This window comes from Anopheles funestus, chromosome X (assembly GCF_943734845.2).
Source record: "Anopheles funestus chromosome X, idAnoFuneDA-416_04, whole genome shotgun sequence".
NCBI lineage: Eukaryota > Metazoa > Arthropoda > Insecta > Diptera > Culicidae > Anopheles > Anopheles funestus.
This window is the reverse complement of record NC_064597.1, coordinates 10,274,454-10,301,309: the sequence shown is the minus strand read 5'-3', so window position 1 is coordinate 10,301,309 and position 26,856 is coordinate 10,274,454. Positions and strand designations below refer to the sequence as shown.

Here is a 26,856-nt window from a genome sequence, read left to right as displayed (position 1 = left end):
ACTTATCAGACCGTCAACTTATTGGAACTTCAACTTATCAGACCGTCAACTTATCAGACCGTCAACTTATCGTACTCTCAACTTATCAGACCGTCAACTTATCAGACATGTTATATCAGAAATATTGTTAAGTGTGTAATTGGTGAATTTTTTTTTCTAAAGCAAGATATTAATTTTCTTAGTTACACTTTTTTCACTATTTTTTTTTTTTGTTAAATTTGAACAAATGGTATCATTCCTTACTAAGACTTTTATTTCTTGCCATCACCGGTTTGCATTTAATATGTCAATTCGCCTTTGGAACTGTCATTTCCGAGTTGCACGGATAATGGAACAGCCGGATAAAATGTACCCGGATAATCGGCGCTCCACTGTATAGTCAATACAGAACAATTCGTAATCGAACGTTCGTGCGTAAAACACCTTCCGACAATCCGTCCGTTGTGTTTTTAACACTTTTACTAAATTTAATGTATTTAAATTTGAGTTTCAAGCCATTAAAAACTTTCAAAATAGCAAGCACAACCCGTTACCCTTTCGCTCCCTTGGCACCAAGGGAGCCAAGAATGATGGAGCTAGATAGTGCAGGAAAAAAATATATAAATATAGGCAGATAATCATCGCCCAGTTGCATCGCTTCTCGCTTGGGAACGGTGACGTCCGTGATTTATATCAAACCACCCTCTCCTTCCCCTCCCATGCTCCTCTCCCCCCCCCAAAAACGTTCCCATAATCGCGTTCGAAGAATTCGAGCAAAACCACATCGAGACCGATGAAAACACCTCTATTCCGTGTCCCCCATTATAGTTGGGGAAAAGCGCATCAACCAGCACCAGCAGAATCAGCAGAAGATGAGCATCACCCTTTTCCGAGCATCGTTTGGAGCAGAAACGGCCGAGAGCTGATTGCAAAATCTGGTGGTGCGAGGCGAAATTTATGCACCGAAGAAAATCGATCTACTGATCTACGATCTGCAGCAGAAAACCGAGGTAAACCCATCCCCAAACAAAACAAAAACCATTTACAACAACAAAAAGATACAAAGCAAGGCGGCATTACCCGAGACAAGACAAGGGAAACGCAAGATTAACGCAACGCGCGCTACCCCCTGAGTGTGCCGAGATGTACAGAGAGCTTTTTTTTTCGCTCCCCGCGTACGAAGCGATGATGATTTATGGGACGAAATTAAAGCGTTTCGGAAAGTTCGTTTCTTCTTTTTCCTTTTCGCTCTTCGCTTTTTGTTTTGTTTTTCTATGAAGCAACGGAGTGAAGCAATTCTATTCTGGATGCTATGGAAAACTATGGAAATGGTTAACAGTCAAGGTGAAAATGCTAAAAGAACGAATAGCACGGAAAGCAAGGTTATCGCCAGGTTCGTGATCGAACGGGCCACGAATTGGATGATCTTTCCCAAGGTATACGGTCCACGGAATCATGAAAATGATGGATGACATCGCTGTGTGCAAAGAGCGATAAATCCTGGCACCTTTACTAATGGGTAGCAACAGAAGAAAAAAAACACTAGGAATCGGGTCGAGCGGCCATCGGTGTGAAATATTACGCGCAATCTACGTCGTTGCAACAAAGACGAACGATAAAGACGTGTGATAAGGTAAAGTAATGATAACAAAGGTATTATCACTATTCACCATTAAAATAATTTCTAACTAAAATCTATAAAGAAAATTATTCTATCACTAAAACCGAACAACTGTCAATAAGCCCTTCTATATGCCCTTTTAAATTAGAACAAAATTCCACAAATAAAATTATTTAAAAAAACCCGCAAATGATGCGGTTTTACTTCCTCTTCATTACAGCGGTTCTAACACAAAAGGTTCGTCGCTTGAATCAGCGTTCAAGTCTTTTGTAAGACCATTTCAGTTCGGTTGTCATTCTTACGCTTTTATCTCTATCCTTCTCTTTCTCACTCTCTTTTCTTTCGATTAACAAGCCATTACGGTGCCAAACCGCGTTCAGCGTGAATCTGGGTTACCGGATCGAAGATCAACAAGGTTTTTTTCTGTGTTTGTTTCCCTGAGGCCATTTCTTCTTTTCTTTTCTACCATGCCGTGTGGCAATAAAGGGTGAGTTTGCTTTGATCCTTTTCTGCAAGGGTGGAAAAATGAGCTTTTCTTGCACACAGGGAGCGGAAAACAAGTTTTCTTTCCCTTAATAGAAAAAAAGCTGGATTTACATTTTTTGTCTCTATCGTTCTCTCTCTCTTTTTTTATTAAAGGTGAGCTAGAAATGAGGTTGCCGCAAATGATGCGGCATCTTCAATTTAGTTTTTTCTTCCCTATTTGGTCCAATTTATTTATGCAATTGTGTGGGAAAATTATACAAAAAAAATTGTAAACTCTTTCCTTGTTTAAATTTTAGGGAAAAAACATTCAAAAACACATATTCCAATTTGATGTTTTTTTTTACAACCACACTCATACAACAACACTTGCTGCAATATATGCTTTCGCCGCTCTTTAGAAATTTGCCGATTAACGATGACAAGGCAAAATAATTCAACGATAGAGACAGCATTCAAAGCGAAAGAACACGCGAACGGAAAATTTATCGGAAACCATAAGCGATTGTGACTAACAGATCTAACTGTAATTCTTCCCGTCAATAGAGCCACGCATGGTTCCCCCCCACCCGAGTCATACGAAAAAATAAACCTAAAGGGACCACCGCATTGTTGGTCGCATTTTGCTCTACCGAAACGAAAGAAGAGCGAACGAACGATGGATAGGAGATAAGGTTAGGTTTGAAAAAAAGGTGATCCAAAGATGCGTCGATTTCTTCCGCTCGGTGTACATGTACAAGGACGACAATGTTCCGGTGGGGAAACATGCGAACGATGGGATGAAGAAGGCAGATACACGTCTGTACCAGTTGTTATTGATGTAGATTTCGATGGAAAAAACACGGTTTGAAGTTTGGCCCAATTTTTATCGATTACAAAATAAGTCTATAAAGTTTATTTAACACTAGAACTATCAAGCGTTTTAAGCGTTTTTCATTCGTGATTAATTTTATTATTTTTTATTATTATTTAAGTATATTTTATTATTTATAGGAGATTTTACAGGGGAATATATATGTAATATTCATGCTTTAACTACCATAGAATTGTTTAATCCCAAAAAAATGTTGTGACAAAAATGAAGCGTTTCAGTCAAAATGACTAATTCGGTAGTTCTAGTGTTAAATTAATTTAAATTTAAAAAAATAAATAAAACAGAATAAAAACAAAACTGAATAAATGCATAACTTGGGAAACAATACAGCTCAAATATGATATTATAAAATTGTCTATTTTATCGAAAATCGAGGACAAACTTGAACAAAAGAGAAAAAAAAGAAAATAAATAAGGCCAAGAATGATAAACAACAAAAAAAACAAATGGAATCCATGAAGAAGTAAAAAAAATGTGCAAAAAAAACACGCAAAACCGTATTCCACTGAACGGAAGTCTAAGAAAGAAAAAAACACGAACCAGATCGCAAAACAAGGAAACTAACTGTACGCGAATTTCTTTTCCATTCGCCAGAACCGGATGCAAAGCTCGAGGTCGAACATGATGTTTTTTTTTATTTTCTTGATTTTTATTCTCTTTCATGTTTGTTTTACATTTATATCAACTCATGTTGTGCGAACAACAGCTTGATGTTTTTTTCCTTTTCTCTTTCATTACCTTTCTGAAAGAATTTTTCTCTTTCTGTTTTGTGCAGTGTTATATGGAGAAGCAAACATTCCATAGCGTTGAACACGCTTAGTCGTAAAATCACTAAACTTTAAGTAAATAGTTCGAACCGCAAAAAAGGGCATTCCATTTTGGCAAAGCGAAAGGTGCAGCGGTGGCGATAAATTTCATGATAAACTCAATGCAGAGCAGTGTTGCTTGAGAGTTGGCGTTTTTTTTGTGCCAGCCACACCTTTGGAGATTATAGGCGCGTGGGACTGCTGAATGGCGAAACATGGGAAAGTTACAATCGATACCCATTTGCAGCCGGCCCGCGGTACAGCCCATCATCTGCAGCAGCCGGCGGTCTGCAAATTCTTGGCCGTTGTTTTTCCAGATGGTTTTCGCTTCCTACCGCTGTGCTACACTTTCACTTTCACGCCACCAGCGGGGTGTTTCACCCATATGGGTGAAGCTGGGAAGCGTGGAAGAAAGTGCAAAACTAGAAACCGTGAGCAATAAGGGAGCGATTGCATAACGCTGCAATGTCTCGCGCCAGGAAGATAATAATAATGGCAATAATAATCACTCGAGAAACACGGAAAAAGGGCCGAGCGGGGGGAGCAGACAGCGACAGTGCAGCGAGCGAGCGAAATGTGAGTGAGTATGTGATGAAGTCTGCAAAAATTGGTAACAGGAAGTGAAATAATGCCACACTGTGTACTTGGGCGCCGTCTGTAAAAGGGGCGAAATGGAACGACAGTTTCCGACGTACGGAATGTGCGGGGGGAAAAAAGCGAAAAGCGTTGGAAAAGAAGTGGTGAAGTGAAGATGCATAAAAAACGCAGTAACGAAAATAAGAAGGAATTACTTTCACGCTCAGTGTGTTGCGGTTTTTTTTTGGGAGAGGGAGGAGAAGAAAGATTAAGCTGAAAGTAAGCTAAGTTTAAGCCAATTAATAATCTTTTTACAAAGTTTTTTTTTCTACACTTGGGATAATATTAAAGGTAGAAATAAAATAGCACAAAAGGTTATTACATCGTTTAGGTAGACTTTCAAAATTAAGGCATGGCGTTCACAAGAAAGAAAGTCAAAATGAAGGTGAAAATAGAAGCGTCGATAAGTCAATCGGGACTTAATCCAAAACAAATTTTTAATTTTCAAAAGCATCTAAAAATATTTTTGCCATATAAAAACCCAAAAAAAATCGTAAAGACGCTAACATTTCACTTCAAGCTCCATTTCAACAAAAAACATCACTTCGGTGGGATGGCCCAAAAATTGTTTATTATGAGCTACTGAAATTGCAAGATGCGTTTAAAAGCTCCAATTTTTGTGATAGAATTAAAAATCGATTTAAATACTTCCAGTCTCTTGGTCACTCATAAAATTCCAGGAAAAAAAACCTGGAACAATAAAAACAATTAACAAAAAATCATTTATGAACACTTTTCTGGGTTTTGATTGAAATATTTCGTTACAAACCATCATCATCCAATTCTACCCAAACCTTGTGACCTTGTGAATCATTTAGAAAAAAACTAAAAACCACTCATAGCTTTAATCCTTCAACACTTTAGTATAAACACCTTAAAAGGTGTAAAATGATTTCAACGAGCGGTTTAGCCGTAAACACCCAAAAAAAGGGATTTGTCTAACCGTGGGTAAATAATGCAAAGCTGAATTTTGCTGGCAAGAATGTAAGCAATGTTGAAACAGATGTTGCCAAACAACGCAATACGCTGCCCATATCACACCTTTACCTTCAGCTGCGTAGGTGTGTCCATGTGTCATTTTTTGTTTTCAATATGTTTTGGAAAAAAAATGACTTAACACAATCATTTTTTGCCACCGGCAGCAAACGCGAAACGTGCTCACTCATTCACGGTACACATGAATCAGTTACGTTTGTTAATGAAAACTCATCACTGTCATGTGCATTATGCACACACGTATCGCGACACCTTTCGTTGTAAACCTTGATTCCCGTGTGGGAAACACTTCCCCCGCCCCGCAAAAACCTTGAAAGTTTTGGCTCGGTTTTTCTGTTGATGAACAAGAAACAAAAAAAGAGACTCAAAAGCCCTTAGGGGGGAAAGAAAAATTCGGGTGTCCGGTCGGTGAGCAATTATTTAGTGTATGAAGAAGGGAAAAAACACAAACACACAACAGCCAAAACACTGCTTCCATGAAGTTAAACAGCGACGGAAATGGTGAGTGTTTTTCGCGGGCAAATATTGTAACGCCCTGTTTACTAACAGAGCGGGTTTGATTTTTTTTGTTGAAGTTTTTGTTTTTTGTTTATGGTTGTACCTTCAGTTTTGAGTTACACTCGGTGGTATGTTGCATGTGAAAATGTACGCACCCGATCATCGTACAGCGAACAACCTTCAGCAGAGTCAATGAGGAGTGGCACTGATTAAAGCAGATTTTACATTTCACTGCTTACTTTGACTATTGCCTTTGACGCACCTACCACCTTGTAGTTTGTGTCATAATCGTCCAAGGTGTGGTAATCTTGGTAGATCTTTCATTTTTAGCTCTTAGTAGTCCCTTCTCTTATATGAGGTAGATGATACCAAGATTCCTAATTACAAGGTAAATCTCACTCTCTTTTTTCTCCCACATGCAGGGTTTACCAACTCATAGAGCTTGTTCTTAGAATGACACAAATAATACAGAATTCGATATAAACAAAAAATTTCAGACTTGAAAACACATTACATCGGTTTAGTTACGCTATTTCAATCAATAACACAACTTAAACTTTTTTTTAGATTTTTAAGATTTGACAAGGTTTCTATACTTATGTATATGATGCACATGCACATACTCGCACTTGAATTTTCAACCGAAAAAAAATATACAGAGTCATAGAAGTTTATCTCTTTTATCTACTGATGCTTAATTCGTCGAAAAAAGTAAAAAAAAAATAAGTTGTAACCCGCACAATTCATCGGTTGACAGAAGGTATAGAAACCTTGCCAAATCTGACATCTTTAAAAAAATAGTTTAAATTGTGTAATGTAATGTGTAATGTGTGTGTATGTAATGTGTTTTCAAGTCTGAAAAATATTTTTTTTATATCGAATTTTGTATTAATTTGTGTCATTCTAAACCTTGTTCTATGGGTCGGTAAACCCTGTAAGCAACAAGTTTCTACGATATTGGTATTCAATGTTTCTCCTTTGTCACCCACCTTCTGTGCGAAACGTTTCGATGGGCATGGCCGCGATCGCAACCGTCTGCGGCCATCGCCACCAGCAATCCATATTGCTTTGCCAGCAGTGGTTTGATTGTAGCCCGGAACCGGCAAACGGTTTGATTGAGTGAAGCAGCCTGAGGACAGCGGCAATACCGATGTTCCACACCACGGATGTTTGATTGTTGAGATGCTTTGCTTAGAACGCTTATATACGTTACACGTTACGAATAAAAAATAACCCCTTCCCGGATAACAAAACCAGTAACGCTTAAGTCCGGGGAAACATTTTAAGGGTACCAAGCGTAAAAATGTGTTTTTTAAGGAACGATTTTAAAAAAAATTGTTTAAAAACAACTAGAAACATGAAAACACACAGTATGCCTTACTTTTCGCTGTCACGAAGAAATGTCTGTAAGAAGAAGAAAGAAAAGAATAAGAAAACACTATATTAGTATTTAGATATTGAATAAATGTGTTTAAATTTTTTTTTATTTTTATGCAACTCAAAAAGATCATTATAATGGAAATTTAAGAATGTGTTTCACCAAAAAAATCGATATAAGAAAAAAAATTCTCCCACCACTCAATATTTATTAATCTAATATTTACACAAATATTACACTAATATTTATCAATACAAAAAGTTATACCCATACCCATACAATAATATTTATCAATAAAGAAAATGAATTATCAGCTTTCCACTGTATTTGCTTTAAAAATCTAAGTCTACATAGGACAGGAAATAAACATAATGAGCTCGTTAAGAGCACTGCGATAGACTCTTTAAATATGTTCAAATGTGCTACAGAATGTTACGAATCATTCCACCATACACACACACACAAACAAATACAGCAGTAAGTACAGCACAGGAAAATTTCGGCTAAACCGGCCGGCTTTTCCCTCCCCCCCAGAATGGGGTCGTTGTCTTTTGCTTTTTTACGTGAAGAACGATACCCCCCAAGCAGCGCCACATAATATTCTAATGCTATCGTAACGCGGTACACACTCGTCGCATTTGAACGCTTTTTTGGGGTGAAAAACAGAAGGCAGGAAGGGGGGAGGGAGGGGTTTCTTTCAGCTATTTTCTCACACCCGGGCACCGCGCCACGTGCCCACACGGTAAGCGAAGCTGAATATTCATATATTTGACGTTTGATTTTTGCCCAAATTGACCGCACACTGACCGCAGTGTAATATGTACGTGTGTGTGTGTTTTTTTTTTGTTGATATTCGGTGGGAAAATCGAGCGGTGTGTCCGGTATGGCTCACGCGCTTTTTCCTTTAGCACTTTAGCCGATTTGACACCAGAGAAGGCCACAGCACGGAAAAGTCAACCAAATACCAACGAAAAAAAAATTGACACGAAATGTGGAAAAAGTTCAGTGGTCTAGTTTCGCTCGTTCCGTGGCATGGTAGTTTTGGAAGGAGAAGGAAAACCACGGTACAGAAGTAGACAATAAAAAAAAACCAGTCCGGACAGTAATGCACACACACGCACATAATACTAATTCCACCCGAGAAAAAAATACTGTCAAAAATCTATAAACACAACTCACAGGCAGGTAAACGCAAGCAATATTAATTAAATGACGAGGAAACGACTTTAGCACGCACTGGAGGAAAAGCCGGAAAATCGTTTTTTTTTATTTTTCTACTTCTTTATGCGTTTAACAGATTGCATAAAAAGCGTTGTTCAAAACCTATTTTTTAAACTTATTTTTATTTAAAAAATACACTAAAAAAGAAAGGATTAAGCAAAGGACACACGAATGCAACCGGTGATACACGATGACTAAAAGGTGTTTTAACAATGGGGAAAAACCCTGACCCATGGTTTTCCCAGTTTTCCCAACTCCAGGGGAAAGTAAAACAAAAAAAAGAACTCCAACAGTAACATCCATCAAAACATTGCTTTGTGTTCATTAATTCACTTTCATTACGATCCCCGTACGCCTGTATGTATGCAATCCGACACTCAAAGTAGTCTGTTAGCGAGTATTGTATAGCGTGTTCTCATGTTGGCGGGGTTTTGATTTTTTTGATTTTGTGTTTCTTAAAGAATCTTCCACCAAAAAAATCCACCTTACTTGGTACTGGAGTTTTCACAGGTTTCACAGGTTTTTTTTATTACAACACAAAACAAAGACAAATGCGGCTGTGATTGTGCTGTGCTACAAACTCCCTTGTTTTAGTGCAAAGTCGTAAAAGAAAGCATGATAGAGCTTGCATGCCGTGTCATATCAAATTAGTAGCTTCTTCCAAGCAGCAAGAAACAGCTCTTTCTTGGTGGATTGCAACTTTAAGCCATCTTTAAGGCACTGGACGAAAATAGGAACGCACGTCAAATGTGAAAGAGCCATACATTCCGGACCATCGTTTCGTGGTGGTCAAGCCGCAAACCCAGTACCCCGTCACCCACTGTCACCTTCTAATCCCTGTGCAACCCCCTCCCATCCCCGTAAGCACTGAGCAACTTCTAGCCCAGAAGCGCAAAGTCGGCAAGTGTTGATTGTTATGATTGTTTGTGGATGATTTCGTTGAACTTTGACCCAATTACAACCAAGAACCAGAAGCTCTGCAGAAGTCGAAGGGTTTTTTTTTTACTTCGCTTTTAGCTTCTTTTGGCTTTGCGTCAACCCAACAACCCCTGAGCACTGCTTCTTTTCTGCGCTATGACGTTTAGCGAAAGAAAACCATGTAGAAAAAAAAGGTAACAAACAGCCAAGCAAAGAAAGCGATTTTTATTTCGTTCTCTGCTTTGGGGTCACTTATTATGCCACCCACAAACAAGGGGTTTTGGTGGTTCGGCACACAATTTACCACCCTTCTTGCCGGTGTGGCAATGTGGCGTCAATTGGCAGATGAAGCATAGACGCCGGCCGGTAGTACTCGCCACTTGCTTTCGCTGTCGTAACTGTTTAGTTACACCTGCTGAAGGAGCATGATTTTAATCAGTCACTCAACCAATACATACCGGCCAGTGACGGCACCGACCGTGAATGAGTTTTGTATGTGTGTGCTGTTTGTGTATGGTGAGGAATGGTTTGCTAACAAGTAGTTTGACAAATACCAACATTGTTCATTCATACACGTGAATACATGTGTTTGAAAAATTCATTTTTTTTAATTAATTTAAAATCGATAGTATAAAATGTACTAAAAGCTCGAAAAAAGAACACGAAACGAACGAAAAAAAAAATAAATAAATCCTTCACATTGACAATCGGAGAATGTGTGAGTGATTTTGCAGCAATTCAAAAGATGGCCACGGATTCATGAGGCCACGAAACTTATATGAGTACCTGAGTATATAAAGTGAGTGTCTGAAGAAGTGCAGTGGAGCGCCGATTATCCGTGCTGATCGGGACTCAGCCCCCTACCGGATAAGCGAATATCACGGATAATAGGCACAACTCTTTTTATTGATAAATATTAGTGAAATGATTAGTTTTTTATATAAAGCTAGATGTTTATTTTCTTATTTTCACTTTGCAAAGTAAATCTGTTCTTTTTTTCAAATTTGAGCAAATTATTCCCTATTGAAGCTTTTATTTCTTGCCATCATCGGTTTTGCATTTCATATGTCAATTCTCCTTCGGAACTGTCATTTGCGAGCTGCACGGATAATGGGACACCCGGATAAAAGGTATCCGGTTAATCGGAGCTCCACTGTATTTTCTGAAAAAAATTCTCAACATTTGTGATCACTCATCACTCACTTTTGAGAATTTTCATAGTAACTTTGGAACGACCAAGTGATGGATCTTACCATCTGCTAATACCTAATATTGACAAATTCTATAACTTTTGTATATCAAATTAGTTACAAATTATTTTTAGCCGCCATCTTGATTCGCCAAAGAAATAACATTTGCTTTCAACAACTTTGAAGTCACTTGTAGGTTGTAGGTGAAAATAAAATTCTATTTCCTGACATTGTTTTCCGACTACTCCTTCGTCTGGTCATGCATAAGTAAGGCTGGATATTCTCGTACGTTCTCATTCTTCATTTTAATACTGTACACACCAGAAGGGGGTTTCCCGTAAGAAATGGTGCGATTTTTCATTGGAACGAGCGTTTGCCCTTTTTCCGGAAATAAACTAAATGCATAACATTCACCCATCATCCCCTCTCCCTCACAAAGACACGCGTTGCTGCAACATTCTGCATCTTACCGTTCAGTGTACAATATTCCTTTTTGAACTACTGATTACGCCAAAAGGAGAGGGCCCGCCAGTGTGGTCCGTTTTAGCTTTAGCTGGTGGATAGTAATTTAGCTGGCACCGAGGAAGAACCGGTAAGGGTAGTGGCACCGGAAGCTGAAAAACCGGAAACACACACTCGACACAACTGCTATGGGGGGGTTCGATCGAAACCTCACCCACTATTGTCGCTGTCATACGAAAAAAACAAAAACCACACACCGTCTCGAGACCACGCACACACACACACAGAAAACGGTAAGGCACAAAACGACACTGGAAGAATGGTAGAATGGTGTGATACCGGTGATGCCGGTCACGACCCCTCGAGAACCGTTTTGGTCAACTTGCTTTTGATTTAAGATTTGATACGGTTCACGCGATCATTTCGTTAGTGGGATGACGTTCTTTCACCTTTCGAGAGGCCCTATTATCGACGTTCAGCAGTGATCGGCTTGAGTGACCGTCCACGACTGGGCGACTTTTGGTCGCCGTGACGTTAAGATTACTGAGCACCTAGATGCACTAGTTTTTTGTTTTGTTTTGCTTCGCTTCACTGAATATGAATTTTATTTCACAATTCTTGGTCATTTTGAAGAAGTTGACGTATAAAAGATGGACGTTAGACACCTCACAATATACTCGACTCCCCGTTCAAGACAAACGATCTTTTTACCGAAGATGATCGTCTACCTCACTCCAAGGAAGTATTAATTGAACAGCCGCAGTGTTGATTGATTTAACGACATTCCAGAACTCCCGCAATTTCTCAACAACGGCAGACAACACCACAAGGAGCACCTTCTGAAAGTGGAGCATGTCCACCATCTACAACACTCTTCACCGGTCGACCAAACGTCACAAATCGAGCGCGTAACATACACCCGCTACACGTTACGAACGCGACACTCAGAGCGTCCACACGGTACGCCGTCCGAAGCTCGTCTAAACGGTGCTCAGTAGCGGTCAGTTGGTTTTTGTATCTGAAACCGAATACCCCAAGCTAGCCAACCTCTCTCTATTACCATATATTTCGCTCGGTGATTCCCGTAGTCCCATTTCGTAGGCTCCCTGCCCACATACACATACCTTCACACGTTGCCAGGTTCGATAAGAAACTCACCCAAGGTGGTAGTAATACGGGTGAAGGAAGAACTGGACCTTCAAAGCCCGACCGAGCACCAGGCTGAGGTGCTCCACCTGCCAGATCCACTCGATCCGCGAAAAAAAATGTGAAACAAAAAACGGTCGCAAAATGAAGAGGTAGGTATTACTTTTGTGGGCCATCCACCGGTGGGACATCACTTTCGCTCCCGAACGACCGAACGGAACGGCGAGAAGAAGGACCACCGCCTGAAAGGACTCGTGCACGAATTGTCTCGGTCTTTCCGTATGGTCTACTTTTCATTACGCGCCCGGTAGATAGAAAAGGAAACCAGGACTGCTGGGCTGTTCCGACGGACGATGGGAAGTCATGGTAACGGCACTGACCACAACGAATAAGGACATCGGTCAGCGTATCGGACCGGTGGCCGAACACCAACACTTGACCCGAAGAGCAACGACTACTGGTATCGGGTGAGTATTACCCAGCAAAGTGCAGTTAGATTAGGTGTGTTGAAATTTTTGGTTTTTCTATTTATTCTTATTAATAAAATTGTTTGGTTAATCCAATGAAAAAAAGGCAAAGAGTCAAAGCCAAAAATAGCAAGCCAAGAAAATCCTTGAGGTTGTAGTGTCACATACGAATAATAAAATTCATGTCCTGTATGTAAAAAAATACATATGAAGAAATTATTTAACACTAAATACCCTTTTATTGAATGTCAAATTTGTCAATTACATTCATTTTAGGAAGAATTCTAAGAAATAACAATAGTTTAGAATTTCAACATATTCTATTTCTCTATTTCTTTCTCTCTTTCTCTCTCTCTCTCTCTTTCTCTCTCTCTCTCTCTTTCTCTCTTCTTGGCTTAACGATCTTAGCAGGTCATGCCGGCCATTTCTGTCTTACTAGACTTTTTTTTAAAGGTCTGGATGAGATTTGATACCCAGCACTCTCGTGTAGAACCGTCGTCGCTGATCGCATACACCACTGGGCCGCCCCTATACATATACAGTAGAACGTCGATTATCCGGGGGCGGATGACCCGGCGGGCGGATTACCCGTGCGTCGAAAATTGACAGCTGTCAAACGGGGTGAACATTTGTGCAGATGTCAGGTTGGTTAAAATTATTAAATTCGTCACCAAACGATATATTTCAAATGATTTTATTTTACGTTCTAAATTTTAATTGTTATTTGATAATAATTTGCTTGATCCAGAATCATTTTTAGCATCTAAAGGACCACCATAGTATATTATATAGACACTTACTTAGAAATATAAATGACCTTGATATTTAAGGGATTATTATCCGTGGAAATCGATTAACCGGCATCAGTCCGGTCCCGAGCACCCCGGATAATGGACGATCTACTGTATACACTTTTTAAATTAATTGATCATATTATAGTAAATTATTCAAACAAAAGCTCTTATAAAACAAAAATTGTTTATTTTTTGTTTTATTAGTATCGTATCTAGTAATAGGACTATGAGGTTTTTGCCTATACTTTGAGTGATTTAAGTTTAAGATATGATTTAAAAAATACTTAAGATTAATACATTAATCTCATCTGCGTCAGCATTTCCAAAAAAAAACTGACAAAAGCAAGAGATCCTTTTTTCTGTTCCGATTAAAAAAAAATATTAGAAGAAATTTGCATCACATTAGAACTTTCCCACGCACCCAATAAATTTAACATAAAATTTGCACTTATTGACAACACCGGGTGCGTAAGGAAGGGGTTCGAAAGAAGGGATAGTAAGGACGACTGCAGAAGTAAAAATAATTCCAATACGTAAATCGATTTGATTAGCTACTGAATGAAACCTTAACCGGATTATCCTCAGACCCCTAACAGGTCGTACTCAGCTTTGGACGTTGGTAGGAAAAGCTTTGCCAAACATTTTTACAGCATTTTAACGCGTACCATAATGCCGCTCGTAAAACGTTTCGCTTTCGCTATCTCTGTAGCGAAACCTGGAATTGTCCAGAAAACACTCATGCGTTGGTGCAAAGATTAGCGCAGAAAAAAACCACCCGAGGGGATTTTGGATTATTGGTAAGCGAGGAACAAAAAAACACAGTAAGAATGAAAGAGAGAGAGAGGGCTTTTCAACTCAAATCTATCAAACAACACACTAATTCACTTTTATGGATCAATTAACGGACACGTATGCAGTTCGAGAACTATTTTTGGCAGTGGCGATTAGTTTTTCCGTCGCAATTTTTGTTGGTTTTTTTTGTAGAAACATCGTTTGCCATTTTGAAGCAATAAAATGAACCAATTAAGATGGACAGTGTCTATAAACCTCCACCGAACATGAAAAAAACACAGTGACAAAATAGAAAAAAACCGCGCAAACGAAATCTCTTCCATAGACAAACACAGACAAATTGGTAAAACTAGAAATCAAATACGGTCAAGCGTGGTTCGGATGTCACGCAATGTCCTGCGGGCAATATTAACAGTCTGTTTGCTCTTGCTTTGGATTGGACCCCTTAATAAAGGGTGAGCAAGAAGGTAGAAAGGGATGGAAGCTTCCATCAGAATTTTCAATGTAGAAAAGTAAAAGATACCTACACTGTCACGTGTTAACAGATAATGAGGATTAAAGCGACGGGGGAGTAAATGAAATGGATACGAATGCCAGGGAACAGCAACATAGGTAAACATTGAAAAATTGAAGAAAAAAATAAAAAGCAGCTAAAGGTGCTCAATATGGAGCACAACAAGAATTTATACTTATATTATGAAACAGAATAACAAATTTTAAAAGAAAATTAATATAATTTATTTTTACACTAGAATAACCTAAAGGTCAGTTTGATTGATTTGACAGTTCAAAATTTAAAAATTTCCCCGTATAATTATTATTAAAAAATGCACAAATCCGATAATTAAATATGTATAATTTATGATCATAAAATACTCATTAAAATCAGCAAAAAAAAAAAATAAATTGTTATCACTAAAAGTACCAAGCGTTTTAAGCGTTTTTCGTTAGTGGTTAATTTTTTATTTAAACAATTTCGAAGAATTGGAGTATTATTTATTTTTTATAGGAGATAGTACTATAGAATTTATATATAAAATTCATGGTTCAATTACCTTAGGATTATTTTACTCCCCAAAAAAAAAATTGATGAAAATGAAGCGTTTCAGTCAAAAAGACTGATACGGTCAATCTAGTGTAAAGAATGATTTGTAAGGTACTGAAATTACATTTAGAAATCTTTCATGAAATAATTCCAGGACGAACTGGAACCCACTAAATAGGTACACACACTCATAAGATCAGACAAATAAAGTGTAATAAACTTGATTTGACTTTTTAACCATTTTTACGTAAATAATTACAAGATTTAATTAAATAAAGTAAATAAAAGTAAAAAATGAAAATAAAATAAAAGGATTGAGGGATCATTCTGAGTGTGTTGCGCAACCCTGAAACGCTGCCCAATGTCACCACCATATCAGGTGCGTGTCCTTCACAGTCAGCGCGTACCGATACATCACGCGACACGTCAAACAGACAATCACTCAAACTCCCGACCGCTGGTGGGTTTCCGGTCTATATTTTCTCTCCTCCCCCCGCCCCCCCCCCCCCCCCCCCTCATTTAAACTCCCAGAACAGGTTGATTGCTATCGTCCAGTAGGCCAATGTCAGGACAGTTAGTCAGGACACAGGAAACGGCTAAATACGCGCGAAAGTAAGCGTACGGACAGGGGAAGATAAGATCAAATGTGGCGGAGGGTAGCATGTAGCATACCAATTGGGCGATTATGATGGACGTGATAAGCGCGATTCATACCTTCAATCGGCCTTGAAAAGGCCATCCTATTTTCCTGTTTTTCCCGCCCCCCCGGCATCAAACACGCGAATGATGTTATGCTGGTTGTTAATTTTTTTTTATTATCAAATCGACCTTAAAACAATCGCCACCTTAGTTTAATGTTTTTTTTTCCACCCCACGAATTGCCTCACTTATCTATGCCATCAATTTTCTCTTCTGCAAATAGTAGATAGCAGGGTTTTAGGCGTAACAAAAAGTAAAACACTTCATCACCAGCGTAAGTGTGTTAATTTGTCACCGGAAGTTGAAATAATTCAAGCCGGCACCTGGCGAGTAAAGGAGCCATCATCTTCTGCACCCTGCTTTCCAGGTGGTGCTGGTGCAATTAGAGGGAAAAAGTTTTCTTCCCGCCAAAAACCATTCCCATATCCCGCATGTAACGATACTTTGTGTGTGTGTGTTGATTGTACCTTCTTCCCATCCGTTTCACGCCACAGTAAGTAAGTCAAGGCAGCTGAAAATTACCGTTCCAAATCAACGAACAAAAAAAAACCGATGGATAAACATCGGACGAAACATTCTAGTCAGGGTGCAGATTTTGGAGCACCTTTGCAAACCAGAACGGAGCGTGTGTGTACGCTCTAATGGATTTTCGACGTCCGTTTTTCCTTTACACACAAAAATTCCACCCCCCCAAAAACCCGCCGCCACCGGATTCGAAAGGAAAAATCGCCACAAAACTACAAGTCATTAGTCATAAAAAATTATCACTGCCAGGTGGACATTCGAACATTTCGGAACCCCGGTGCTGGCCCCGAAAAAAGCGCCGGGATGTGGCAGGGAGACGATCGACAAGGTCTCGGCTTATCAAAATGTCTAACCGAAAAAAGGAGAAGGACAACAGAAGAAAAAAAAAACAAAGCGAAGCAAATGCCACAGATCATACTGATTTCACTTTTCATTCCGATGTCGGTTTTCGATGGGACCCAGCACTGACCTTCTCGTTCCTGGTTTGTGAGCAATAATTTTAAGTACCTAGCTGTTCATTTCGATTTGTGCAGGGGTTTTAAAATTGTTATTTTATTCATTTTTTACACATTTTTTATAAAATAAAATTACAAAAAAAGAATCTAAAAGCTCTTAGAATAATCGGGAAATTTGTTTGTTTTTTTTTCACAGAAACATTTTTGCAAAACGAGAAGTGTCAGAATCAATTGACATTTATTTTTTAATTTTTTTATTTATAATCATATGTCAATTACAGTACAAAGTAATGATTTTTGATAGACAATTTTGTATAAAATTGCAACAAAAATACTATTCCTTACAATGTTTCTTTTATTTGACGTTTGAAATTTGAGATTTGACATTTGACATTAGGCATTTGACATTTGACATTTGACATTTGACATTTGACATTTGACATTTGACATTTGACATTTGACAAATGAAAATGAAAATTATACATAAAAACTATTTTAATACCTGTTTCTAAAATTCATTTTAACTATATACTTGGTATATATAAACCAAATTTGAAAATAATTATAATAATTAACAAAATTTAAACAAAAAAAACTAATAGACAACCCCTGTCAAGTAGCATTTCTTGACCTTCGGTGTTGGAAATAAAAAGATAAAAATAAAAGCACGCACAAACAGCTCGAACATCTATCCCCACAAAACCAATCGGTACCATTAGCACCATCCGTCGTTTAACTTTTATTTTAGCCATTCACCCAATCTCGCTTCTAATCCTCCAAAAATTCTTCGGGCGCGATAGTGGCAAAGCAACAAAAAAAAGTCAAACAAAACACATCGATTAAAAATTCGTCCACGTCGGGATTCACACTGCAAAAGGGAATGCAAAAGAGGGGCAACCAACAAAAAAAAACAAGACCGCACCGGAGGTTAGAAAAGAAATGTTAGACCCCAAAAGATTATCAACGGAGCATTAAAAAAATAAATAAAGAGGCAAAATGGTAGCTCCGATTTGATCGGCGGGTTGAAAGAGAAAAGAAGAGGGTAGCGCATTAAAAATAACACACCATGATGAAGTGTTGCCCTTGAGCTAGAAATGTAGTAACCGACATCGGGATATTAAGGAATATCCCCCACGTTCGCTCTAGTGGCGATTCGAATTTAACGGCGGGAGCTGTTTTCCTGCCGTTCAAGGACACAACACTCACGAAAGATAATGCTTTTCATGGCAAATATTCAGTAGAGCATGCCCGATAGGATCAGAAATTTCTGTGCTGGCCCCTGGTGGGCCGTAAAAACGGAACTCCACCTTCCCTGAAGATGGGAAATCAAATAATGTCACCGGATGTGTGTAACCGCTTGACATACTTCCCTGTGGAAATAAAAATAGATAGAGCATGATTAGAGCGAACAGCTTGAAATCTGGAGCAATGAAAGCGGTACAAGGATCCTAAATATCGTGTGCCACAAAATGGCATTTAAAAAAGCAACAGAACTCCACCACGAAAGATGCATCATTATGAAGTCGAAATGTCAATATAAAATCCTTCGCTTATTCAATTAAGCCATCAGTGCCCTGTGTCCCTACACATACACACATCTACTAGCTTTGGGCTTCTGATCGTCTTAACGAGTCGTCAAACAAACAAAAAACACACGCCAAACGACAGGAACATCAAAATTAGTGAACTGGTCCAGAGGTTTTTTTTCCTCATTCATTCCATTTTGACCATTTGCTAAATCCCTTCCTTTGGCAGAAAAAAAGCTTGGCAATGTAAATTACCATTAAATTAGCTTTAAATTGGTCGATTTTTTTTTTGCACAAAAGAGCGGTACGCCTGACAGTCGACCCATTAAGTATGCTTTCCGGTTTCCCCCGTGCTTAATGCGGCTTAAGATCGTGGCACCCGTAGTCGTGGTCGTTAGAAAGGAAAAATCTCGCGATAAAATGGGAACCTCCATTTGTTTTTTTTTTTTGCATTACGACACTCAAATACAGTGGCGCCATCTGGGAGATACTAAGAGACCATCTTCATGTCTTACGGGTGTCATCGTTCCTTGATGCAAGCAGCTCACTCACGCTAATCGATTGATACAATCGGATTGCTGTTTCTTCTATATTTTTTTAATCCTTTCCAAGCACTAGTGTGCACACGTTTTCAGTTTGCAATTGCAAGATAAATAATTACCACCGGTGGCTGAAATTAACGTAACCCGGGGGAATGATCAGCCGCACAACAGTAGAGTGGTAGGAGCAAAGTCTACATTATGTGGGCATGAAAAAGAAAACTGGAACACGAGAAGGCGCAACGAATAAAGAAGATCTTCATTAAGATGGAACGTCATTGATGATACTCAAACTGCACTCTTAGTGTTGTTGTGTGAGCAATAATTTTTTTTTGTTTGAGTGGAAACATATTTTTAGTAATATGGGTTTGCTATAATCTTATAGCAAAAAACAAAACCAATTACAAATCAAAGGCTCACTCCAGTTTGGACAATTAAATATGCAATTCACAGTTTTCCATTTTGAATCTTCTAAGTTTCTTTTATTTTAGTTTATTTTTTAATATTTTCTTATTCGTTTAACTAGATTTTACTTAGCTTTAAAATGAAAAGGACATTCAATTTCGATTATTCGGGCACGGAGAAGAGGCCTTTTCTTTTATCCCTGTTTCTTTAAAATGGCGGAAATTTTACAAAATAAAAAAGGAATAAGAAATTACGAACAAAAAATTAATTATAAAATTTTCAATAAAGAAATTCAAATTTTTTAGTTTTAAAAAACCAGGAATCAAATTAGTTTAAATTAAAAATATAATATCCGAGTACTGATTATCGATTATCCGATTATTCGGGTTATCCGTGTTCATAGAAAAAGTGCAATTTCACAAAAAAGTTATAAAAGTTTGTTTAAATTATTAAAATTAGTTAATTATCTTATTTCATAAGTGAGACTTTTTATGAGGTCTAAACAGACAATAAAATCCAGCTATCCGGTTTATCCGTGTATCCACAAAATGGCGCCAACGTTACTATCGCTAGAGTGATCTCTCATATAGATAATGAGTAAAAGAACAAGGTAAGGTTAATAATAAAAAAATGTATTTAAAATATTTACAAAAAATACTCACTTTAATGTCATTAAACTAAAAGTAATTGAATTAATAATTAAAATCAAATCTGCTTCGTCGCGCCATTACCATCTCTACGGCCCGAAGTAAAGCAAATCGTACAACGTATAGGATGCAGCAGTATCGATCGCAATCATCGCTCGACTTCTTTGCACCGGTGTTTGATCGCGGCGAAGGAAAAAACTCCAATTCGCGAATGGGAATTGGACATTACGTTAGCAGAAATAAATAAAAATCGCTTATCTTCTGTTCCTGTCGATGGAACGGTGTCGGGTGCCTGTTTTGCATATCTTTGCGTATGAGTGTTCTTGATTCGTAGTACGGTTGTCTGTGTGAGAGATTTACTTTTTTATTACCATTTTTTTTGCCTTCTGTAGCCAGCGTCCTTCAGAAGGTTAGTTCAGTCGGGGTGTTTTTTCGCCCGTACACTTTAAAGCACCCATTGACCGGATTGGGTTTGCAGCCGTTTTTTTTTCTTTACTTCTTTCTTACATTTATTGCATATATATAAATCGATACACATGCGTTCGATGCTCGTCCTTCTCATCGTGCAAAATCAAGAAGGAAAAAAAATCGCGCAAACATCAACATTTAAACGCATTTGTCAATTAGAAGCAAAACGGGATAATGAACGAACGGTGCAAAACGGTGTTACAGGTTGATGTAACTGCAAGCAATTCGAATAGTGCTGCTTTAGATAATCTAGTTTTAAAGTACGCACCCATTTTTTTTTTACAAACATGTTTTCCGAACAAGTTTCTGTGCTATTCGAAGTAGAATAAGCATCAAAATGTCGATGACACTAGCCGACATGCTTGTATCGTGTCTTCGCAAAGCGATGCAACAGCGTCCGGGGAGTGTAAAATATAAACCAAGGTTAAGAAATAAAAATAACAACGCAGAGATGGGGATAACAATTATCAAACACGGGTTTTAAGAGATGTAATTATTGAAGAAATGAATGGAATTGGAAATTGAAGAAATGACGTTTTATAGCAGAATAAAATATTCCCAACAAAAACTAAAAGAGGAACGAATTTATCTTTAGGCTATTTTTGTCTTGAAAGCCTAGGTTCTTGTGCTCTCCACGTTTTATACTTCATTTCCACGGGTTATTCTTTCTCCTGAGTACCCCAGCAAGTACCTGTGAAGCCTTTTTCCAAGCCAACAGACATCCAATCAATCAATATGCAACAGAGAAGAGAAGCATTTGCAACATTTGGTATTTATTCCAGAGTTCTCGTAGAATTCAACAGTTCTCCTCGTAATCATAGTCTCCGTCTAAAGTTCAGGATTTAGTGAATCAGTGCACCAGCTCTTAATTCCAGTATAAATGTCACATCTCCTAATTTCACATTTGCTCACATCTATTGAATATCCGATGCCATCATCAAAGTACAATCTCAAATTGAAATGTTGCAGAATACGAATCTAAAATTCCTTGGAAGAAGATATAAGATATAGAAGATCTAATGTAACTACATTTGATTAATCTTTGTGTCTTTCATATTTTGATTCCTTTCTTTTTGCGACACTCCCAACAATGCAAATCCAAATACCAACGGAGGTTTACTTTGAAGATTATTGAAGACTTTGCTTGAGTATATCTCTCAACGAAAGGAGTGTCATCCCGGCAATTCTATGTCCGGGCATCAATTTTTTGTCCAATTTCTCTAGCTAAGCTCTAGATAAGTTCCTCTAGGATGGATGAAGTGTAAAAGAGGGATGATCCCCAAAGTTCCTGATATATGATGTCTATGATTTTTGCAAAATTTATCTTTTGAAATTGGGCTCAATAACTCTTAAGCCATATAATTCCACATATAAAGGTTAATAAAGGAAACAGATATTGGAGTACGACGACAACTATAAATGAAAAAAAACAGAGGAGATTCTCTACATTCTTACTTCAACATTTTGGAATTCTTACTTAGCTCAAGAAAGGTCATTGATCGAATATCTTCTGGAACAACCGCTTCCTAGACTTCGGTCCGGGTTCAATTGATCTCAAAAAAAAGCTCAACAACTCTTAAGCCATATAAATCCACAACTTAAGATTAATAAAATAGACAGATATTGAAGTATGAGGACATCTGTAACCGAAAAAAACAGAGGAGATTCCCACATTCATTCTTCAGCATTTTGGAATTCTTATTTAGCACAAGAAAGGTCATAGATCGAATATCTTCTGGAATCACCTTCTCTTTCTCTTCACCTTTCAACCTTTCTCTTCAAGCCAAGTTCAGCTTCATACAGTTTATTACATCTGAAAACCCATTCTTGTAGTTCCTTTGTGGATATTGTTGAATCTTCCGATACAAACTCCACTATTTGACCAGATTTATCAAACGATTCAATACGTTAATTTATGATTACTAAATGTTTAAACCTACGAGAAAACAAAACCCGAAAAAAATCTACTCAATGTATGGGAACCGTCCTATAAAACAAAACCCCCTCGATTGAATTCTTCTCCAGTGACAGATGAAAATGTATGTAGCGAAATGCAATATCAATAAATCAGTCAACCGAACACGAATTATTTTTATGACTAAATTCTCAGAATGGCACAGCGACCATTTCCATCGTCCGAACGCGTTGTTATTCATTTCGCATTCAGGTAACGAATACCGAAAAAAACGACTATTCTAAGAACGTCTATCCTATCGTTGAGACCACTCAAAATAGCATCCAAACATTGTGATGAGATGGGGGGGGGGGGGGAGAAAAAATCCATACACAACAAGAAGACGCATCAAGATGAAATCGATCTTTTCTGCGCTTCATTCTTCGCCACTTCACCGCTCAAACAGGCACTTATCGTTTCGCTTGACCGTACCCAGTGAAAATAATAAATAAGAGGGGAAAAAAAACACAGACACACAGAGGCGCGGGTTTTAAAAACGCAAAGCAGACGGTCAACGCGAAGAATTAAAAAATCCGTTGCACAACAAAACCGGCGTCATCTTGAGAAAGTCACGCCACACCACATGGAAGAGCGGGGAAACGGGAAAGACGAACATCTTACGTTGGAGAAGCATAAAAGCAAAACGACACAGATCGTCAAGAACGGCAAGATCGATGGGATGCAGCGTTTGAGCCAAAGGGGGGAAGGGCGGGGGTAGGGGAGGAGGTGGGTTGGGTCGAAATACAGGAAACTTCTTCATCTTCATCAGCAGCATCTAATTGGAAGGAAGAAGTTACTTATGGCAGCATTTAGCGTGATTGGTAGAAAAAAAAGGTCCGAAAACCGAAAGAACCATAACCGAAAACTTTAAGAAAATACGCTTCAACCTCGAGAACGTTAGTTGTTTTTTTTTTGGTTGAGGAGAGAAAAAAAATCCGAAAAACGATACAGAAAACGATCAACCTATAAAAGTGGGTGGAAGGTGGGTAACCCTAGCGGGTTCGAAAAACCGAACATGTCCGCAAGGAAAAGATGAATGAGAGTCGCTCAGCTTTTCCTGCCAGCAGCAGCAGCAGCAGCAGCTTCCCTCTAATACATACCCACCACGAAGGCCGGCCAGAACTTTCCTGCTAATGCGCCCATATTTGGGAGGGATTTTGCTTTTTTTTTTGGTTTTTTTGTTTGGTCTGCTGCTGCCGGAGGGAAGTTAATCTTTTCCTAACCGGTAACCGCTGATCGGAAAGCGATCGAAAGTGGCGATGGGTTCTTAACCTGGCTCGACGATGATGCACCCATCGTCGGGTGGGGCTGCATGAATAGCTAATGAGTGCGATGAACTTGCGGCCGAACAAGGGTATAGACACATGTGTTTACACTAGCTGTACCGAGTGGATGAATGAATCGCTTTTTTTTGTATTAGTTTTGTTAAAAATTTACAAAAAAATCACAAATTCAAAAAAAATAATGTTAGAATAACATTTTTTTCAAATATGTATTAACATTAAGCGTTTTTTTCATTTCGAAAATTGCAACTCCAATATAAACGTTGATCTAAAATGGCGATAATCAAAGACGCTTTCTGTTTAAAAAATAAAATCAAATACAGTGGAGCGCCGATTAAGCGGGTACCTTTTATCCGGCTGTTCCATTATCCGTGCAGCTCGGAAATGACAGTTCCAAAGGCGAATTGACATATTAACTGCAAACTGGTGAGGGCAAGAAATAAAAACCTCAATAGGAAATAATACAATTGGCTCAAGTTCGACCAAATAGAACAGATTTATTTGCAAAGTACAAATAATAATATTAACATTTAGCTTTAGAAAAAAAACTCCACTCATTATACACTTAACACTAAAATTGATCAATAATAAAAGTTGTGCCTATTATCCGTGATAATCGCTTATCCGGCAGGGGTCGAGACCCGATGAGCACGGATAATCGGCGTTCCACTGTATAACTACTTTTCAGCATGATTCTTAGTATTAGTATTTCAAGGCTTTGTTTAGGTTCAAAAACAATAAAGAAATGATAATATTTTATATATCTTTAAATAATTACAATTCCGATGTCTGAGCTATTCTTATGAGCTTTAAGCTTTTAAAACTTTCGTATTTTTTAAATTTAGGTTTTGACAGTTGTATGGCTTTTGTATATTTAAATTATAAAACTTTTTTTTTGAATAAAATAAATTATTTCTTAAAATGTTTATCAGATAATTTTAAAATTAATTTTAGCAACCTTTAAACTGTCATCACCATCAAATCAAACACATTTTATCCAACTAGTGTTCGGTGGCATTAATGTAGGAAAAAAAAGAAATCGCCCAGAAGCGTGTATCAAACCCAATAACGCACGCAGCACTGCTGATAAATTGTTTTTTTTTTTATTCTTGTATTTTTGCACACGTCTCCCAGTGCTTAAGCTGGCGTTCATTTTATATCTCTGTGAAGCTTGAGATAAACAAATACAAAAAAAAACACCTACGCACCCACAAACATACCATTGAAATCTATCTCTCCTTCAGAAAAAATGGTGTTTTTTATGACTACTTCCAACGTATTTACACGGATCAACATGAACCAATGCTGGTGGTGATTTATGAGCACCAGCAAAGAAGGTGACGCGCGTTGAGCATTCAAGTTTTTTTTGCAATCCAAAATCCCACCTACACATATAAACACGTTTTTGTTGTAAAAAAGAGCAAATGATGAATTAACTTCACTACCAAGTGAATCCATTTGACAGAAAAAAGGATAAAGAAGCAAAACATTAAAGAGAGAGTGAGAGAGAGTACCCACTGGTGGAACGGAACAACACAATCACGTTCAAACAATTTCAAGCATAAAATCTAAGCTATTAGACGTTTGATTAATCATCGCCTTAACTAAGGACTAAAGACCATTATGATGTCCCGGTGACGAATTGGTAGAACTGTGCTTGTATGTGTGTGATAATAAAATGACAGAAATGGAAGAAGGTAACAGTTTACTAATTCAGGTTTACTTATTTTGGTTTTTGTTTTTATGCAGTTGGTTAATTTAACACTAAAACTACGAAGCGTTTCAAGCGTTTTTCGTTCGTGGTTAATTTGTAAACAATTTTAGAGAGTTGGGAGTATATTTTATTGTTTATTGAAGATCGTACTATAGCATATATTTTTAAAGTTCATGGTTTAACTACCTTAGGATTGTTTAACGCCAAAAAATAATGCGATGAAAATGAAGCGTTCCAGTCAAAATGATTGGTTCGGTAGTTCTAGTGCTAATGTTTTTTTTTTCATTTTTCTTCCTTTCTATTTTTGTTTTATGATTCTTTTTTTATAATTAAATTCTATTTTCCATATAAAATTAAATGTACTTTATCTTGAATCTGACTTTATTAATTATAAATTAAAATTATTTCTTTACCATTTAATTAAATGTTATTTATCTCTTTTTCTTCTCGTTTTATCACAATAGAAGACAATAAATATGAAAAAAACACTCTTCTTGCAACCAAACTCGGTACACATTCACCTGTTTGGTGTAAATAGCTAAACGATAATTGTTTCAAATCGGAAAGGAAAAAGCAAGAAAAATCGAACATCCGATCGGGCGAAAGGGAAACGTCATCAGGCGTCTGCACACTCTGCAGAAAAGCAAACAAAAAACATTATCCCGTTCGGAAAAAAGTCAATCGAGTGCATTATGAAGCCCTGGCAAGCAGGAAAATTGAATTCAACATCACGCCTTCCCCCTGCTCGAAACGGAAGCGAACCACTCATGGCAAATGGATAACACACAAAAACAAAAACCTTCATCATGTGTCTTATCTTTAGGGCGTACCGTTTACCCTACAGCCGTAAAGCAAAAGGCAGGGCTTGAAGTCACCAAATCGCCTTAAAAAAAGTCTCTAACAGTCTTAAAACAGCCCCACCAGGTCCCTAGACCGGGGTCCGATGCAGGGGGGGAAAAGGGCGAAAGGAAAGTCTAGCAAAAGGTGCGGCTAAAACCTTTAAACCGGATTTACTTGCCCCAAAGCGAAACCATTGGGGGCGTTTTTTGGGTGGGAGGGTAAGCCCCATGGGGAGGAAGTGAGGGGGGGGAGGGAGAAACGGTTTGTTATGCTCGTTATGCTTGCCTGCCCTTACACCGCCGTTACGCTGACGACATAACGCGAATGATTTGGGATTTGTAATGGGAGAGGAAGGGTGGGGTGGGAAGGGGGAGGTGGTAAAAAAAGGGAACGTGTAAAGGGTCGAGGTGAAGGTGGCAGGAAGGCCGTTTGGAAGGTGATTGGAAATGTAAGCTTGTCTTAGTCTACTACCTCTTCCCATCCGTTTATTTTTGT

The 26,856-nt window shown here is 38.2% G+C and overlaps 1 protein-coding gene across 5 annotated transcripts in view; it reads right to left on the bottom strand.

The window, feature by feature from the left end:
* Window positions 1–26,856, bottom strand: part of LOC125763279 (cadherin-86C) — a 145,559-nt gene that overhangs the window by 115,353 nt on the left and 3,350 nt on the right. For 2 of the 5 annotated variants that reach the window (XM_049426203.1, XM_049426231.1), the window contains exon 1: window positions 6,883–7,237. The gene's annotated coding sequence lies outside the window, so the exon portion shown is untranslated. Of the gene's footprint in view, window positions 1–6,882; window positions 7,241–7,274; window positions 7,298–11,070; window positions 12,819–26,856 lie in introns of those variants that run through there. The other 3 variants (XM_049426221.1, XM_049426213.1, XM_049426240.1) reach the window with 3 other exon arrangements.